Genomic DNA, 20,140 nt, shown 5'->3' on the forward strand with positions numbered 1-20,140 from the left:
ATGTAATTTGAGCATACAGCGAGTGAGATGGGATTGAATTGAGGTTAGAAAGGGAGGCCAGAAGCAGATCATACAGGAATTTATAGACTATGGTGAGGACATTTTTGTTGAAGAATGGGAAGCCTCTGAAGGACTTTAAGCAGAAGAATGACATGATTTAATTTATTTTATTAAAAAGATCATTCTGAAAGCCATAGGGAGGGCCTATTAGAGGGGGCCAAGAATAGAAAAAGGGAAAGTTGTTAGAAATCTCTGGCTGTAGATTAGGAGATAGAAGAAAGTAAATTAGACCAGGGTGATGGTGGTGATAAAGAGAAGTTGATGGATTCAAGCAACATTGGAAAAAGAGTAGAATCAATAAGACTTTAATCTTTCAAGCTAAACTCAAAGCTAAAGCCAGACCCCATAAAAAATTTCTATAAGTTATTAGCTGATGCTTGACTGTTTAGTAACAGTCAACTTTTTCTAAAATGACACTCCAAAAACCATATGAACTCTAGTGTTACCCAATGTCTAAAGAAAGGAAACAAAGAATATGTTTTTGAACTTTTCTTTTGGCTAAAAATGTGAATTAATCCTTTTAAAATGATCCATTTACATAGCTGCAGTACCAAAGAGGTGAACTCAGGTTAAATAGAAGGCTATTTGGGAAGTAGAGAAGCAGTTGTTTGTTTCCGTTTTATTGCTACTTTACAGGAATGTAAAATCTTAGGTTATATTGTTTTACCTGGCTACCACAATAATACAGATAAGACACCCCTAAGATTGCCAAGATAAATAAGCAAAGGGTGATCCTTTGAAAAGTTAGAACATTTGTACCAGATCAACTTCAAAGATGGTGCAATCAAGGGGTGTATTTTGAACTAGATATTTCCTGTTCTGGTTATACAAACTATACCACCCCTATGTTAAATACCATGTGTCTAGTGTAAGTAGGAAAGCCTAGAAAGGGATAAAGGAGCAATGTATATGCTTTGATTGCATATTTTTAAAATTGAGGTTATGCAAAGTGGATGGGTTTTCTTAGGTAACTGCTTCAATTACCAATTTTTTCAGAATGCCTTTCTTTGAGGAAAGATATTTGTCCTCTGATGCAGTGACCTTCTCAGTGTGGTCCAGAGATCATTTACATGCCATCAATATCACCCAATGTGCTTATTAAAATGTAAGTATCAGTGGTGGAATGCTTGCCTTACATGCAGGAGATCTGGGTTTGATTCCCATACCATGCACCCCCCCCCCAAAAATGCAAGTAATGGGGATGTAAGGGTAGTTCAGTGGTAATAGTCTCACCTGCCATGCAGGAGACCTGGGTTCAATTCCCAGCCAGTGCACTTCCTTCCAAAAAATAAAATTCAACAATTTGTGCAGCAATAATGGAATAGTCACATGGAAAAAAAAAATGAGATGTGACCCCCACCATACAAGCATACAAAAAAAAAAATAATTCAAGTAATCATTCACGGGTCTCATCTGGGGCACTTGAATCCATATTTTAAATAAGCATCCTTGTAATCTATATTGATGTACAGTAAATTTAAGTATCTGTACACAAAAGTGTACTATTATCACTTGCATGAAAACTGATCAAACAAAAAGTTGTCTGATTTGAAAGTCAAATAACATCAAAGTATTTTGAAAGATTTTTGGACTGGTTTATAAATTCACACAAGTTTATTTTGTAAGGAGTGTAACAGCCTTAAGCATACATGACCCTTTCCAAATCTTCCATCCCTCATAATAAGAAAATTTGTTGCTAGCTGTCAAAATTAAGTTGGCCAAAGTCAATTATTTTCTTTCTCCAGATATTTTAGCATAAAATTTAAAACGTTTATTAAATTGGAAAGGAGAACAAGGACAGCTTCTGGAGTGCAGATAATGTTCTATTTCTTGATCTAGGTATTAGTCAGAAAGGTGTGCTCTCTCTGTGACAATTCAACAGGCCAAACATTTGTAATGTATGAACATTTCTGTATGTAGTATCCTCCTAATTTTTATAATAGTCTTTTTAAAAATTCAACCTCATAAGGAGTTATATTAATACATTTTACATGATATGTCTTGCCTTTCAAGTTAACCTTCAGTGTTGGTGAAAATTGAACTGAAATGGGCATTCTCATATTCATGACTTTTTTGAAAATATAAACTGAAACAAGCCTTTTGGAAAGCAATTTGACAATCAGTCCAAATCTTTTCAAACAGCATACCTGCTGACCTATTTCATTTCTCAGAATCTATTCCAAGGAAAAAATCTTCAATGTGGAAAAAACTCTATTCCCAAGGTATTTGTGTTTTTCCTTTAAGCAACAAAAAAATTGCTTAATAATAATAGGGAAATTATTAGCAAATTATACTAGGTATAATAGGGAAATTATTAAGTAAATTATACTAGGTAAAACAAATCATATACTTATACGTGCCCATTAATCTAAATCATCCAAGAGACAGAATTATATGAAGGGACAGTTTCAATTATGGATCTGGCTGAAATAAATCTTTCTCCTTGGGGATGTATTCTTTCTCCCAGGGATTTATACACCAGTGGTAAAACTAAAAAGAAAATCAAGGAAATGACTGATACAAAATTCAGGATGCAACTAAAGAAGGATACAAGAGATTCATAAGCTTCTAGTAATCTTCTATTTAAGCTGAATAGTGCATACATGGGTATTCCTATTATCATCATTATTTAAACTACACACATATCTTTTATATAGTTATATGTTTATATGTGTGCTATTTCATAATATACAATTCTAGGCATGCAATGAAGAACAAATAATGCTTTAAAAAGTTTCATGAAAAATGCTGATTTCATAATGATGAGTTAAAAAAAGGATAGAAAATTCTTTATAAATTATGGTATGTTGATCATTTATACCATATGACTGGAATATGGGAGGGTGGAATAGTTAGTACGAAGACACAGACACTCATTGTTTCAACTACTCTTTGACTCTGTGCTTAAGATTTCAGTCAAGAATTTCTCTGAAACAAAGGAAAGAAGAAAGGAGGGGAGGTGGGCAGGACGGTGGGAGAAGGGACGGAGAGAGGGAGGGAGAGAAGGAAGGCAGAAAGGAGAGAAGGAAGGGAGGAAGGAAAGAAAGGAGGAAGGGAGGGAGGGAGGAAGAGGAAAAGAAAGTACCTAAACTAAACTGATATTCTTCTTATCATATGATAAGGCTGTTTACCTGGAAATTTCCAGGCAATTAACTGAAAAAAGAGCCAGTACTAATAAGAGTTTAGTAAAATGACCAATAATTGTTCTGGACACCAGCAGTAATAATGACAGCTATCCATTTTTGACAGCTTACTATGTACCAGGCATTGTGCTAAATATTTGTGCATTGACTTGTTTAAAACTGATGAAGGTTACTACTATTATCCTTATTTTAAAGAGGAAAAACTAAGGCACAGAAGGTTGAGTAAATTATTTAAGGTCACACAGCTAGTTAGTGACAGAGCCTGGCGGAATGTGTATACCTAACCATAACTTTATGTTGTCCCCTACAACATAAAGGTCACAGGATTAGGTCACAGGATCCCATTCACAATAAGCCCAAGAACCATTAAAAAAAAAAAAATTGAGGGATAAATCTAACAAGAAAGAGTCAACATTTTAAACACTTTAAAACAAGACCAGATTGGAAGATTCAATGTGATATGGATGTCAATTTTCCATTGTAAAATTCAGTGCAGTCCTAATCAAAATTAAAACAGGAAATTTTACAGAACGTAAAAGATTATTCTAAAGTTTATATGGAAGAGAAACCATATAAGAACAGCTCTTCTCCCTCCCCACAAAAGAAAAACAAACAAACAAAAAACCTTGAGGGTGGGGGCACGAATAAAAGTCTTGCTCTTCAGATAGCTAATCCACTCTAAAACTATCACAATTAAAATGGTGTGGCAGCCAATTATCCATTGATTCTCAGCTATTTAACTGAATATAAAGTCTTTCTGCCTACACAAGTAAGTCATGCCAACAACTAAGATTAAAAAAAATTATCGTGGGGCTGGATGGATCCAGAGGAATAGATCATAGATCAAAATTGAAAGACCAGAAGCAGACCCAGGTATCTACAGGAATTTAGTTAATACTTTAGATTTCATGTAAAACCAGAAGGTAAAAGAAGAACCATTTGGTCATGCTGATGGGACTAGTGATTATCTCTAAAAGAAAAGAAAAAAATTAACTCCCCATGTCATACCATACTACCCTGGTCATGCACAAAGCACAGCTCTGTGAACCCAGGTGCCTGCTTGAAGAAGAGTTGAAGAAAGGAACAAAATCTGAAAGACTGAGAATTCATCCAAATCATCTAAGTAGAGACAGGACCAATTTGGATTGTGGATCTGGCTGAAATAAATCTCCTTCTCCCTGAGGAGATTGGAGCAATTATATAAAATTAAGACACTATATTTTCTGTGTGTTTCTGAGTGCAGTGTGAAACATTTGGAATGCCATTATATAAATAAAGTGACAGAAAGGAAAGAGAATGAGGGGAGGGCAAAATAGAACTGGGTCCTGGAGCAGCTGCCTCTATGTGAAGTACAGCTGTCCCAAATCCACTTGCTACCTTTTCCCTGGCTTCAAAATTAGTGCCCAAACTGATTCTTCCTGCCCTGGCCTCATTTAGGAAATTTCCTGGAGGTAGAACTGCCAAGAGTCATACAAAGGTATCTCAAATCTTGAATAGGGTTCAGGTACTTTTTTTGTTTGTTTGTTTGTTTGTTTTGTTTTGTTTTTGTTTTTTTGGTTTTTTAGGGTTCAGGTACTTTGAGAGAGCAGTAAGAAAGAGGAACTTTTTCCAGAACCCCAAAGAATAGCTATGCCATGGAATTAAGGCTTCTGTCTCAGCCTCTGTTCAGTAACCAAAGCATCAGCACCACAGTCTTGATTAATACTCACCAAGGTGGGGTCAGGATGGCTTTGGGCCACTGTATTACTGGTGAAGACAGTGATGTAGGTTACAATTTTCCAGCTATGCAAACATCCCTGAGCCCCAGAGTACCTGATGGAGGTTAGCAGATGAGACTATCATGGTAGCCGCCTGTTCAGGTCTGAGCTTTCAATCTGAAGTCAACTATAGATATTCTAGAATGCAAGTCTTCCTATTTACTGATGAGAAAATGGAGATCTAGAACAGGCTTCTTCAAGGTCACAAAACTATGTTCAAGTAGAACCAGAGAGCCAGCCAGCACTATCCCCAAGTTTCTTGACTACCAATTTAAATATTTACAGGGAAAAATTGCAATTTATTTAAACACGCTGGGTCCCATTTCTACCTATGTAGACAAAACCAGCATTTCCCAACCTTTGGACAGGCACTTATCACCTCATGATTTTGCCATATTTATATCCCGTCACTATTACTCACTTGCATTTTCTTTAAATCCTCTCACTCTTTTGCATAATTTAATTAAGCTTCACCCTAAGCAATAAGACTCATAAAATCATGAATGAGATGTATATTTTTCCTAACAAAACTTTATTAACAAAGTTAAACAGGTTTGTTTTTTTTTTAATTGTAACACATCTTGGGACCTTTCATGACAAGTGCGTTGAGTTTTTCTAACAGGAGAAATACAATAGAGAATTTCTGAAATTTTTTGATCATGAAACCCTTTCTTCTAGGCAGTATCACAATTGAAATGATCTAAGCTTCCTAATTTTCAAAAGGTTGCAATTTTTCTTCTTGAAGCCAGAATGTATAAAAGTAGGTACTGTAAACAATAATTCACATTATATCCCTTTAGCTTATATTTATATGGTGTGAAGTGGCATAGATAGGAGAAAATAATATTCCCTCCTGTTGTTTTCAAATGGTCAGTCTCTTGAGGAAAGTCACCCACCTTGTCTCAGAATGAAATACCTGCACTAAACTTGGGCAATTCTAAAACAATGTAAAATAACTTCTAATAAGTCATGCAAATCTCCTACATTATTAATAGCAGTTAATGGCACACAGGCTTTCCATTCTGGTTTGTTTCAATTACCTTGGGGACCTCTAAGCAGGACTTCAAGAGTAACATGCCCATAACATCCCAACAGTCCAGGTGTGACTGTGAGAAAATGTGTAACTGATGTCAGTCAGTTGTTTCCTCTTTTTCTTTCTTTGCCTCTTTCCCTCTTTCACTTTCTCTCTTACTCTCCTTCTTCCTTCCTTTCTCTTTCTCTCTCTTTCTTTCTCTCCCTCCCTCTACCTATCTGCCCTTCCCTACCCCCTTTTCTCCCTTCCTCCTCCCCTTGCTTTCTCTCTCTTCAAATGCTTCAATATATAAAAATTGAAAAGGATACAGACATTTTATCTTTACTCATTTGTATTATTCTAGGCGAAACATCCCATAGTTTCTAATGTTCTAAAGCCAAAGTATATGAATATTTCTTTCTGTTGTATTTTTTAAATAAAATTAACTAAACTTCAAGGCAAAGAAAATGCAATAGTTTTACTTCTTCACTATTCATGCTAGTGAAGTTACTACATTGGAAAGAAGAAGGTTGATTGTAAAGAACAAGATGATCCATCATACAACCACATACCAAATTTAGAAACCATCTTGAGTATAATACTCTTAAATACTTTTTTTTTCCAGCAGCCAAACTTTCAATACCTTCTTTCTCCAGGCCCCACAGAGGTTATCAAATTAAAGAGTGACTCTGTCTAAGCCAACTCTGTAGGTGATCTCACTGCCCTCCTTCCGCTACGTGGGACATGACTCCCAGGTGTGTAAAGGTCCCTGGCAATATGGGACATGGCTGGAGTAGACAGTATGGCCCTGGCATCATAGGAGTGAGAAAGCCTTCTTGACCAAAAGGGGGAAAAGAATTTTGAAATAAAAGTTCAGGGGCTGAGAGATTTCATAGTTGAGGGGTCATTCTGGAGGTTAATCTTATGCAGCATGTAGATTTGCCCTTTCAGTTTTCAGTGTGTTAGAGTAGCTAGAGGGAAATACCTGAACTGTTGAACTGTAATTCAATAGCCTTGATTCTTGAAGATGATTGTATAACTATGGAGCTTTTAAGGTGTGACTGTGTGATTGTGAAACCCTTGTGACTGACAATCCCTTTATCCAGTGTATGGGCAGATGAGTAAGGAAAAAGAAAAGATAAATAAATAATAGGAGGGCAGATACGGGATGTTTTGGGTGTGCTTTTTCACTTGTATTTTTACTTTTATTCTTATTTTTATTTTTTTTGGAGTAATGAAAGTGCTCAAAAATTGATTGTGATGATGAATACACAGCTATATGATGATACCATGAACTACTGATTATACAATTTGGATGATTATATTGTATATGAATATATAATAATCTCAATAAAACTGCATTAAAAATGTATAGATTGATGTCTTCCTATAGAACTAGGATGCTAATGAATTCCAAAAAAAGTTCAAGGAAAAAAAACTCACAGCAGTCTGTTATAAAAAAGTTTAATCCACAGATTTCCAAATCTAGATTCTTCTATGAGTTCACATGAGAAAATTTATAATAATCTCTCCCTTCCACTTCTTTATTTCCACTTTGATGGATGTTTTCATAATTCACTATTCATCATCAATAATGTAAATAAAAATATTCAGATATTTTCCTTTACAAAATTAGAATGAATTTTTATTCAAAAGAGTGTAGTTCACAAATATTTGTTGACTAAAAGATACTGTTCTTCTGAGGTTCCTTACAAAGCCTGGGGATCAGGAAGACACTTAGGGAAAGAATTCAGGTCTTGCAGGTGCCTACATTTAACACCTATCACAGCAAAGGAATCACCCTGAATAAGCTCAATTCTCTGAAATATTCAAGCCAGCTACAAACCGATATTAAAACTTGAATTTTTCCCTCTCTCTGGTTCTAGAGTTAAGCACAGTCATAATGATGAAAATCAAATAGCAAATTATCATTTTGGAATGCGACATAAACAAGATTTCAACTTCTATATATATAATTTAAAATGTGTGTTCTAGTGGGAGAAAGATCAAAGGTGATGGTGGAGTTAGTCAAAGAAGGTAGAGTTTAATAAACAAGTATGATTGCTGAATCATCATTATATTGATATTTCATTCAGTCTCCAGTATCTTAGAGCAGCTAGAAGAAAAAACCTAAAATTGTGGAATTATAACCCACACCAAACTCTGAAATCTGTTCTACAACAAATTGTTGCGCTATGCTTTGAAATTTATTGCATTTTTCTATATATGTTAGTTTTCACAAAAAAGAAAAAAAAAGTCTATTGTGATGATAAAATATATTTATTCCTTCTAGCCTCCAATGTTCTGGAGCAGCTAGAATGAAAAATCTGAGATGATGGTATGGTAGCCCATGACAAACTCTGGGCTCTATCTTGTAACTACTTGTTGAAAAGTGCTTTGAAAACTATTGCTTTTTTCTTTCTTTGTGCTGTATATATGTTATATTATAAAATTTTTAATTTTTATATAAAATTTTTTTAAAAACTTACAGAAAATCTGTGTTCTACTTTCTGCAAAAGTATTAAAATGCACATCCATTAAAGCAAAAGACAAAATATATATAATTAGTAAATGTTTGATCCTTTAAGAAAATATTTTCCAGAGAGCTCCATTATGTAGCAAACTTCTGTGCCATAGGTTTTAAACGATTTAATTTTCCAAATACTCACTCTCTCGTACAACATAAACTATCAACTGATTAAAGTTAGTCTTTAATGACCACAATTCAGCCTTTCTCAATCATTCACTCTCTACTTGGCTCCCCAAATTCTGTTTGATGTGTTGGCAGATTTAGCTAGCTTGTAACAACAGAAAACTTTCAGAGTAAATGTCACAGTTTGACCCACGTGTAATCAGTTCCTCACTTCCTCATTATGTGTCCTGCTGCTCCCTGAATGGCAAACAGCGAGTACTTTGCATGGGAGTATTTATTATGCTGTTAGATTGCATTCCAAACACTCTCGAAGTATCACTTTTATTAGCCAAGTATACCTTGCAGGAGCCTCTCTTTTTGATGCGGTTTTAATACCAGTCACCTATTTAATGAACATGATTTGTTTCTTGCTTTTCTCTTGGCACAAAGCCTGCAAAAACCCTGATTAAAAGCCCCTATAGTCCTTCCATAATTGCCTAGGCAAAGAGGAGCTCACACACATACCTTCCTAAAAGCATCACCTATTATGGTCTCAGAATCAATTCTGTGCACATCATATGCTAGAAAATTATAGCAAAGAAGTTGCATTTCTTGTACTGTTGCTAATGGACTAGTGGTGGGGCCCTGAAGGAAGGAGCAATGTCACTGCTTAGCAACATCTGGAATGGGTACAGAAAGGAGAGGAGGGATAGATGATGGATACACTGTCGGGATTTGTCAGCCTTGAGTCAGTGCTAATCCTTCTCTGCCTCGGCCTATTCCCACCTCAATGTCCATAAAAGAGACACATCAAAATGAATGAAGATTGTCTTACTGGGTTTCTATTCTGGTAGAGCAATAGACCTGAAGAAGTCTCATGGAATGTGCACTCCGTCTGATGGCACTGAAGCCATGAATAAGCATGAGCAAGCCAGAGTGATGAAAGAGAGCAGAGTGTGAGTCTTATTAGAGGGTGATCACGGCGATGACATCTGCTGACCGAGCTGGGGAGCTAGATAGCCCCAATAAGAAATAACAGCTGAAGAAAAGTGACCTTCTTGAAATTAACTTGCCCCAAATCACACAGCTAATGATAGCTAAGGTTTGATTTCCCACTTAGCACGCAACACTCTCTCATTAAATGAATGTTTATGGAATCACTCTCGTGTCCTTCTCCTCCCACTGACATTCTAAAGGTCCACTTTCTAAGGCTCAATTGACTCATTTGTAAAATGGGGGAATAATGCTGTCTGTCTTGCAGGTTTACCAGGGCTTACCTAAAATAAATATAATATAGAGTGCTTAATATAATCCCTGGCACATAGCTTACTCACGGCCAAAATTTTTTTTTTTTAATGTTATTGAAACAGTGCTCCACTTTATCTTCAGACAGCCTCAACTTAAGTAGGAAACTTGATTTGGGCCATGTGTTTGTGAACCAAATAAACCAGAGTTTGAGAAGGAACTATTCAATCACTTAATCATGATCAAACTTGATACAGAGCCCCCAACAGTTACAGAAGTGGTAGCCTACCCCCACATAAGGTAAAAAAGCTCAAAGAAGTGACTGTAAATCCAAATCAGAAATATCATAAAGAGGTCTCTGCCACCTGCTTCCTGGGGTAAGTGATGGGCAGCTAAACTGAATAAACCATTATTATTCAGAGTACTATTTGTATTACTTTATTGAAATGTGGTTGCTTTTGTTTTTAAAGACAGAGTGTGGTATTTAAGAATAGGCCCCTTTACTAGGATTGGAGACAGGGAAAGTGACAGCATAATCCAGTGGTAATTAACACAGACTCCCTGTCATAGCACTTACAAGCTCTGTAACCTTGGACAAATTACTTCACTTATCTAAGCATTATTGTCCTCATTTGTAGAACAGGTAAAATAACTCACTCAAAGCACTTTGCATCTTATATGGTACCTGGAAAATGCTTAGTAAATCTTAGTTATTGAGGTTATTAACAAAGAGTGAGAAAGAAGGAAAAAATAGGAAAGAAAGAGGGAGAGGAAAAAGAAAGGAAAGAAGCAGTGAAGCTCTACTTGGTTAGTTCTGCAAATCATTTGAGACAAGAATGCAGAACTCTGGCTGTCCGGGTTCCTGGGTTTGTTGATTCAGGACTCGACAGGTGACTGCTATTCTAGGGAGGATGGGTGGGGTCACTATTGCTATAGAACAGTTTCTTCAGAGGAGGAGTTGTATAAGAAGGAACCACCCAATAGTGACCCTTAATTCAGACTACAGGAAATATTTTATCATGACTGTGGATGGAAGGGGAAAACGAGATGTTAGCATCTGCCCTAAGTTTAAAATGCCACTACCATGGACACTGTAGCTAAGGGACCATAGGGTTGACACTGCTCTGCAAAGGAAATGATCCCCACAAGCCCCTGAAGACAAGCAAGTGCTTCAACAACATCCACACAGCCATCTGGGGATTATATGGACAGAAGCGAATGCTTTCTGATAAATGTGGTTTTCATAAAGCTACAGAAATCTCAGGTGTCTCTATAAATGAATGTGTTTGTGCAAATCTGTCAAACAGTGGACCATATCCTCTGCCCTTTTGCATGAATCTCATCTCAGAAAAACACAGGGGGAAAAGTCAAACGCAAAAATAAGTCTTAAGAAAGTAACCTAGCCCTTAAAAAAACATCAAGAGAAAAACTTTTAAAAGGTAGAAACTACTAAATTTAAAAATATATAATATATATATTTTAATCATTCCTCTTTTAAAACCAGTCTTTGAAAAAAAGCTTAAAGATTTTATTTGATGCTCATAGTTGAATGGTCTGTCATTTCGGCCTAAAACAGAAACCCTTGAACTTTCTCTGACAATATAGGATTTATGGACACTACATAAAATGGGTATTTCTACTGCACACCCTGAAATTCAACAAGTAAAACCTAGAGAAATCTGTAAAAAAGTTCTCCAAAATTACGTGAGCCAAGTATAACCTCATCTAGCGGGTATTTTCCTCAAGAGGAAAAGATATTTTATTTCTATTCTTTTAGGAGCATTTTTTTGTAATGCTCAGTTTGGGAAACAAGATAAATCAAAATGAGATCTACGCCAAGAAAAGAAAGCAAAACTAAATAACCGTTTTTCTTTTTATGGTTCATTTGACTACAAGAAAATGTTTCGATCCACAGTTAGAATACTTATGTAAGAACTGATTGTTATCAAAGTTTAAATTGAGCAGGTATAGTTTCAAAGTGAACAAACACTCTTTTAAACAATATCTTGTCAGCATGTTTCTTAAAGCCCCTACAGCAGTGGCAGAATATGATCAGAGATGAAGACAAATCATTAAGGCAGCAAGACAATTTTGAGAAATGTATACTGCTGTTTCAGCTCCTAAACCTCCACAAGAGTTTTATTCCTTCACAGCTGACAATTTTACATTCATCCAGGAATGAGGAAAATATCCATATTTGACTCCACCGCCCTCAAATTAGATATCTCTTAAATGTACTAGCTTTTCTTCTTAAGATTAAACAAATAAATTATTCTCTCTGCACAAGTGTTTTAGGCAAATATTATAGCTCCTTTCATATAATAAATTATTTTATAGGAAAGTAGATATTCAAAATAATTTGACCTCAAAAGTTTTATATTAACAAATTGTTCTTTTTATGGTCAATCAAATCCCATTTTTGGTTAGATCAAGCAATGTTGCCTTTTTTTTAATGTTGAATAAGTTTTCCTATAAAACAAATAGCCCATCTAACTCATTTACCTAGAAAAAATGTGGCCTTCCTCAGTCTTTCGTACCGTCAAATCTTCTTAAATTACAACAGGGTTCAAACCCATAACCTTGAATCCGTTTATGATTAATACCCATTAACCTGGAAGGTGAGACCAGAGGTTAATTTCTGGATTGAATTTCAAATGGTGAATTTGGTACTATCCTCAGAAAACAATCCTAGTTTATTTCAAACATCACCAATTAAGAACTTCGAACTTCCGTTGCAGGGTTTCACTAAGTGTCACATGCCCGAGTCCATCAAACCATAGGCTCCAGTTTTCAAACTTTGATGTTTTTCTTTATTCCAATGTTCCAAGTTCAGGTTTATCCTGTTTCTAGTTTCCTCAAGATGCATTCTCTGACTTCTCAGAAACCTCCTCTGCTCCAGTTCTCTGCCTGTAGGAAGGATCTCAACCTGTCTTCTCTGAGGCATTGACACAGTGGATGAGTGCTGCACCAGGCTGTGCTTACAGCTACACAGAACTGCACGGTAACCTGTTCTTTTTGTTAACAAGGGAGCCAGTTTAGAGGGTGTGGTAGTTAGGTTCAGGTGTTAACTTGGCCAGATGATGGTGGCTAGTTCTGTTGCTGTGGACTTAAATCATTAGCATGCGAAACTCATCTATGGCAGACTACATCTGCAGTCAGCTAAAGGGAGTGCCTTCACCAGTGAGTGATGTTTAATTTAATTAGCTGGAGGCTTAAAAAAAAGAGGTCAGAAGAGAGCTCAACACAGCACAGCCCAAGCAGCTCAGCATACCTCATCTCAGCATTCTCGCAGCTTAGCCCAGACATTTGGAGATGTAGAAAGGAATCACCCAGGGAAGGCTGCTGGAACCCAGAAACCAGGAGAGACCAGCAGACGTCACCTTGTGCCTTCCCATGTAACAGAGAACCTCAGATGAAAGTTAGCTGCCTTTCATCTGAAGAACTATCAATTTTTAACTAAATAAATCTTCTTTTATTAAAAGCTAACCCATCTCTGGTGTGTTGCATTCTGACAGTTTAAGCAAACTAAAACAGTAGGGAACAAACAATGCCCTCTTTTAAACATAACACTTCTTCAGAATGGCCATTCTGAACTCGAATTTAAATTAAGTCTGTCTTGGTTTCATAGCACTGATCACAGATTACAAATGTATATATCACATTCACTCCTTGTTTCCAGGCAAATTTGTACTTCATCTCTCCCAAATAAATGTGCCTCAGTTTTTCTTACAGACATCTCGAAATCAAAATTCAGAAACTTATTCTGGGACATATCACTCACCACACACATATATATATACACACATGATTGATTTTAAATCTTCTTGCTTTGGACATGGTGTACTGATGGGTTATCACATGTAAATTTCTACTTTACTCCTCCTATGATCAAAAAGAAGTGAAAGAGGAGTTAGGATTGTAATTCTGATTGGTAAAAGAAATAGGTGCTGAGGGCCTGTTCTGGTTTGCAAGCTGCGAGAATGCAATAAATATACCAGAATTGGAACAGCTTTTAATAAAGGGAATTTATTAAGTTGCAAGTTTACAGTTCTAAGGCTGTGAAAATATCAAAATTATGGCAAGACTATGAAAATGTCCAATCTAAGGCATCCAGGGAAAGATACTTGGTTCAAGAAGGCCAATGATGTTCAAGGTTTCTCTCTCAGCTAGAAAGGCAAATAGTGAGATCTACTAGCTTTCTCTTCAAAGGCTTCCCGGGGACTCTGTCCATTTTGTTGGCTCTGTCAGTTCTGTTGGCTCTTGTGGCTCTTTCCAAAATGGTTCCCTCATAAAGAACTTCCCATAAGCAATTCCCCTTTGAATGGGTGGAGACATATCTCCATGGAAACCATCTAATCAAAAGTTACCACCCACAACTGGGTGGGTGGCAACTCCATGAAAATAATTTTTAAAAAAAGATACCACCCAGCAATATTGAATGAGGATTAAAGAATTTGACTTTTCTGAGGTACACAGCAGATTCAAACCAGCATAGGGCCAAGATGCCTGAAGTTGCCCTGAAACAGCTCTGCACAAAGAGACAAAAAGAAGAAAACAGTCACTACCACTTCTTTTGGTTTATGATGGCAAATGTCTGCTTCACGCTGTCTCCCACCTCTAAAGAGTTCAAGACATTGTCAGTTCCCACATCCTTTCTTCTCATTTATGCATTCTTTTCCCATTACCATAGTACTCCAGGAAAGGTTTTCAGATCAACCCCCTGCCATTGTGCAAAATGCCTATCCACTGTGGTAGACTGAATTATGTGCAACAATTTAGACATGTTCTTAATATTAACCCACATTCCTGTGGGTGAGTACACATTGTAAATAGGACATCCTGAGGATGTTATTTTTAGTTAAGGTGTGTCCAACTGAATAAGGGTGGGCCTTAATCCAGATGAGTGCAGGTTTTATAGAGAGAACCCAGAAGTCACAGGAACCAGAAGGAAAGGACATCACCATGTGATGAGAGGCATACGTACAAGCCAAGGAGCCCCAGGGATTACAGGATGCCAACCCCAGCATGTGCAGACTCTGGAGAAAGCAACTATTGTCAATATCTTGATTTTGTACTTCTTCTAGCCTCAAAACTATGAGTCAAGAAATTCCCATTGTTTAAGCTAACCCACTGTGTGGTATTTGTCATAGCAGCCCAACAACTAAGAAATCCACTTCTGATTACTTCACTTTGGTCAAACTTTCTCCTTCTTTCTTTATGTTTATGTTATGTTCCATCAATTTATTAACAAAACGAGGGAGAGATGTCTGACTGTTGCCTTTTTCCTCTCTCCCTTGAAAAATCAGTCAGATTTGAAAGGAAAGTAGGGAATACCCAAATTTGAGATGTTTCATTCGTCCTATATACTTGGCTCTGAAGAAAAGCTGGACTAATAGGAAAGCGTATATATGCTGATATTAACAACTATGCTTCTGTCATAATTTTGTTGTTTTTTTTTTTCAAACACTATTCTGATGACCTCCCACCTTATCAGGGCAGCCCTGGACGAGAATGCTGTCAAGTTAGATCCTACCCCTAAAGTCTGGTCTATAGATAGGATGATGTACAAGACACAAACAGTTCCTTCCTTTATGAAAACTACAGTCCATGGTCTTAAGATTGGCATTCAAAACATATAACTTTAACGTCCACTGGAAGAGAAAAAGAAGAACTCTATGCCTGGGGTAAAATTCCCTGGTTTTACTCTGAAGCCACTACACTGTGGTTACATAGTTAATATTAAATATTATGGCCTTGAATACAGATTTTCTTTATCCCAAAGCCAGTGATACTAAGGGAGGAAAAAAAGGGACCAAGAATCATATAGTTGAAGTTTCAGTTTGGGCTGAGAAATACAGAGGTACAGGGTATGCTTTTGGGATCAAATAGACCTAGATTAAATTCTTCGCTCTGCCACACAAATGCAAAGTGTTGGTGGTGTGGTGATATATGGGAATCCTGTATTTTATGCATGATTGCTCTATAAACCCACAACTTCTCGTATAAAAGAAAAAGAAAAAATATCTTTTGCTCTGCCATTTATCAGCACTGTCATCGTGAATAATTTACTCAACGTCTCTATACTAACCGGAATTATTCTTTGCAAGGAACAGAAACTATGTCCTATTTAAGCTGTGAAGCGATTTATTGGAAAGATTTGTGCTTGCTCAAAGAGACAACAAGACAATCAGCAGAAAATGTAGCCAAGCTCACACCTTCATAGCTGAGTGACTAGGATGCCTCTATGAGCAACCACTGCCACCACAGGACCTTCAGGGCGACCATCACGAGACTCTCAGTGCCACTGTGAACAATTCCTAAAATGTAAATCTTTGTGCCATTCCCTCACATTTATAGAGTTCCAGGCAGTGGCACCAGATTGATCAAGCCAAGGTCACATGCTCAAGCTGTGGCAGGGTTTGGGAGAGAAAGGACCCAGCCCGGTTACCTTCTGAAATGGGAGGGCCTTGCTTTCAACAGCATCACACAATGAAGGATTCCTACAAACAGGCAAGGCATTCAGAAGCTGAGTTGTCTATAAAAAAACAGCAATGTTCCCCACATTCCTTAATCAAACTTCAGTTTGCTCATCTTAAAATGATAATACTATCTATTCCCTTCCTCCCAGGCTTTAAGGATTAGATGGCATTCACATAAAGTACTTCACATGGTGCTTCATGCAGCGTAGGCATTGAACAAATCTCAACTCTTCTTACTTATCTTGTGGCTTTGAGCAGGTCACATACCTTTTCTGTGTCTATGTTCTTGTTCACTGAAGTGAGAGAACACCAATCCTACAGCCTTCCCCAAATCTTGGTGGATTATTTCTCATTGCCCAATGAGGGTCGCTGGGATTGACATAAGGTTCCCTGCTCCATGCAGGCATGCAGGAACCTAGTCACTTCCTATCTCGCAGCTCTGCCATACCCCAGGGCCTTGCAAATGATTAGCAGAAGAGGAGCAGGGGTTTATAGGCCTAGAAGTGGCACACATCAATTTGCCCTATGCTCCATGGGCTGGAATTCAGTCACATTGGCTACACTTAACCAAAGGAAGTCTGGGAAATAGCTTCTAGCTGTATGTTCAGGAGGAAATGGAAACAGAGTTTGGTGAAACATGGCACACCCACCTAACACCCTCATGGGTTTGCTGAGAAGATCACACACCTGAATGCAAATGTGACAGTGCTTTGGAAAGTGACTAATACAAATTACAGATGATGCTGGTGATAATGATTAAACTAGGGTTTTCTGCATATTTTCAGACATGCTAAAACATACTTTTATGTGTGAAAAGAAACCAAAGTATAACAAAAAGGTCCTTCTTTTTGCAGATCAGACTTCTGAAGGTAACTAATAAGGCTTCTTCTCTCTACCTATCTTTTTGATAATGGGCAATAATAGGTAAATGGCCCCCTTTCTTGGCCCATTGGCCCAGTCCATAATTGGAGAGCAGTAGAGATACTTGTTTGAGAAAAAAAAGAGGAGGAAAATAAAGGGACAGAAAGCCACCACTTTGAGGACTATAATTGTCGGAGAAGAAGGCTGACTGAAACCATCACTTGGTGGTGACCAGTCTCCAGAGTAGTAACTTATTGCCATATGAAGACACTGGGGAGTCAATCATATACTGACATGTGTACCAACTCCAAGTACTAGTCTCAGCTTAAAATTCAATCTTGGGAAATGAAAATAAATTGGAGACCACACATCTGAAATACGCCACTAAAAAGGGAGGACAATCATGAGGGTCACAACTACAATCAAGGACCCCTTCCCATGTCCTGGGTCAGATTAATACTATGCTAGTAACTCACTGAACTAACTAGCTAAGCATATTCTAAGGCAAATGTGTCCAAAAGCACTTTGTGATGTGACCAGATCATGTCCCAGAGATGATGTATCTCCAGGTCATGAAGGTGAAGATCAGAATAAATGGATTTGGCTGTATTTGGTGCCTGGTCCCCAGACCTGCTGTAAACTCCAGCAAAGCATAGACTGTTGCCATCAATGACCCTTCAGTGACCTCAACTACATGGTCTTCATGTTCTAGTATGATTCCACTCATAAATTCAAAGGCACCATCGAGGCTGAGAAAGGAAAGTTTGTCATCAATGGGAATTCCATTACTATCTTTCAGGAGCAAGACCCCACCAATATCAAATGGGGTGATATGCTGTGGAGTCCACTGGTCTCTTCATAACAATGGGGATGGCTGGGGCTCATTTGAAGGGTGGTGCCAAAAGAATCATCATTTCTGTTCCTTCAGCTGATGGCTTCATGTTTGTGGTGGGCATGAACTATGAGAAATATGACCACTCCCTCAAGATCACCAGCAATGTTTCTGGAACTATCAACTGCCTGGATTCCCTGGCCCAGGTTATCAATGACAACTTTGGAATCATGGAGGGACTCATGACCATATCCACACCATTACTGACACGGAGAAGACTGAGGGGGGCCCCTCCCAGAAAATACAGCCAGATGGCCATGGGGCATCCCAGAAAATCATACCTGCATCTACTGGCACTGTCAAAGCAGTGGATAAGTTCATCCCAGAGCCAAATGGGAAGCTCACAAGCATGGCCTTCTATGTCTCTACCCGCAATGTGTCTGCCACGGATCTGACCTGCCATCTGGAGAAAGTGGCCAAATACAAAGACACCAAGAAGGTAGTCTGAAGATATCAGAGGGCCCTCTAAAGGGTGCACACATTAAAAGAGGATAAACCTCATTGTATATTTTTTAGACCTGTGTTCTGGATTCTTCTTAATTTCTCTCTCCCAAAAGCTATAGTGAATAGGAAATTTAAAGGACAACTGAGAAAAACAGCTCAGTTGGCAGCAAGTAAACCCAGTTCATTCATGACATGCTGAAACGTGTAATACTTATTATCTCAGCAGTATGGCTCAGGTTTTATATTTAATAAACTCTTCATCGTGAGCAATTAACAAATACCAATCCTAATTGTTTCCCATTTTAGGAACTTCAAATGGAAAAAAAATTTCTGTGAACAGAAACTGGGTAGAAGTGGAACTTCCCACCTTCCCTTCGTACATTTACTGACAACCACCTGACATAAAAGATACCACCTGACATAAATGATGCAATGTGGTTAGCGTGGAATGGGGATAGAAAGTGCAGTTTCCTTTTTATAGTGTTGATTTGTTTTAAGTGCTGACAGGATCCTAGAGGTTACAACTCAAAGGAAGCATAAACAACAGAGTGGTTATAGTGGTAATGAAGAGGAGACTGTGAGAAATAGAGCAGCTGCCATTCATTCTTCTCATGTTGGCTAAAAAATTAGTTTTCCCTTTCTGGATCCCTAACATCAATGAGAAATAGTATAAATGATAGAATGTATCTATATGATACCTTCTAGATATTTTATAGTCTGTAATTAGTTGAAATCTGGCATGCCCTCTTTGTTTCTCCTATTACTCGCTTGTTACCTAATGCCATCTGACAGTAACAGAGAACCAAATAAATTCTTAGGAGGTTTGTTCACTTGTGATATAGCATTTAAGGAATGAGTGCTTGCTTATCATATCAAAGAATCAATTTATTCACTTACCATGTGACAAGATGCCAGATGTTAAAATGTATGTTTACTGCATGTGGAAAGAGATTTTTTTAGGAACTTAAATTGTGCAAAAGCCCAACAGTCTCAATTTATCTTAAAAACAAATAAGCAAACGAGTGAAGGTATTATAATTACACCATGAGGTTGTACCATCATTTTTCAGGTTCCAGTTCTGATTTTAGGAAATAGAGTAGAAAGAAAGATACACAGAAAAATCGTTCCCCACCAGACAATAAAGTCAAACAAACTGAAATTCAAAGAAAAGAACAGGCTTTTCCAGAGGTAAGAATTGGGGACGATGACTGAAAAATTCCTTTAGTCTCAAGACCTTCAAACTCGCCATTAGTCTTCTCTCTCGCCATTAGCCTTTCAGAGGATTCTGAGGAAAGTGTCTTATAGGAATATAAAAGAGCCAAGGCCCTGACGCTCAGTGTACCGGTCGGTTCAGCACAGAGAAGTTTCCAAAGCTGGTGAAAGGTCTTCGCGACGAGAGAGAAAGACAAACAGTCCTCCCACCTCACCGACTGTCCCATGCGGTACGGGAGAGCCACCTCTCGCCTCAGCCGGCAGCTCTGCCACCTGCGCCCGGAGAGGCTGTGGTTCCCAGTCTCCTCTCCTTTTCTTTCTTTCTTCTTCTTTCTTGCCTGGGGCTCCCTGGCGAGTGCAGCCCGCAGGCCGGGCACTGCCAACTAACTCCTTTTATGGTGAG

General features: G+C 37.8%; 1 protein-coding gene across 1 annotated transcript in view; it reads right to left on the reverse strand.

Moving 5' to 3' along the window:
• The window catches only part of TTC33 (tetratricopeptide repeat domain 33), a 158,548-nt gene that overhangs the window by 37,599 nt on the left and 100,809 nt on the right, over positions 1-20,140 (reverse strand). The window lies entirely within an intron of this gene.

Source organism: Tamandua tetradactyla, chromosome 9 (assembly GCF_023851605.1).
Source record: "Tamandua tetradactyla isolate mTamTet1 chromosome 9, mTamTet1.pri, whole genome shotgun sequence".
NCBI lineage: Eukaryota > Metazoa > Chordata > Mammalia > Pilosa > Myrmecophagidae > Tamandua > Tamandua tetradactyla.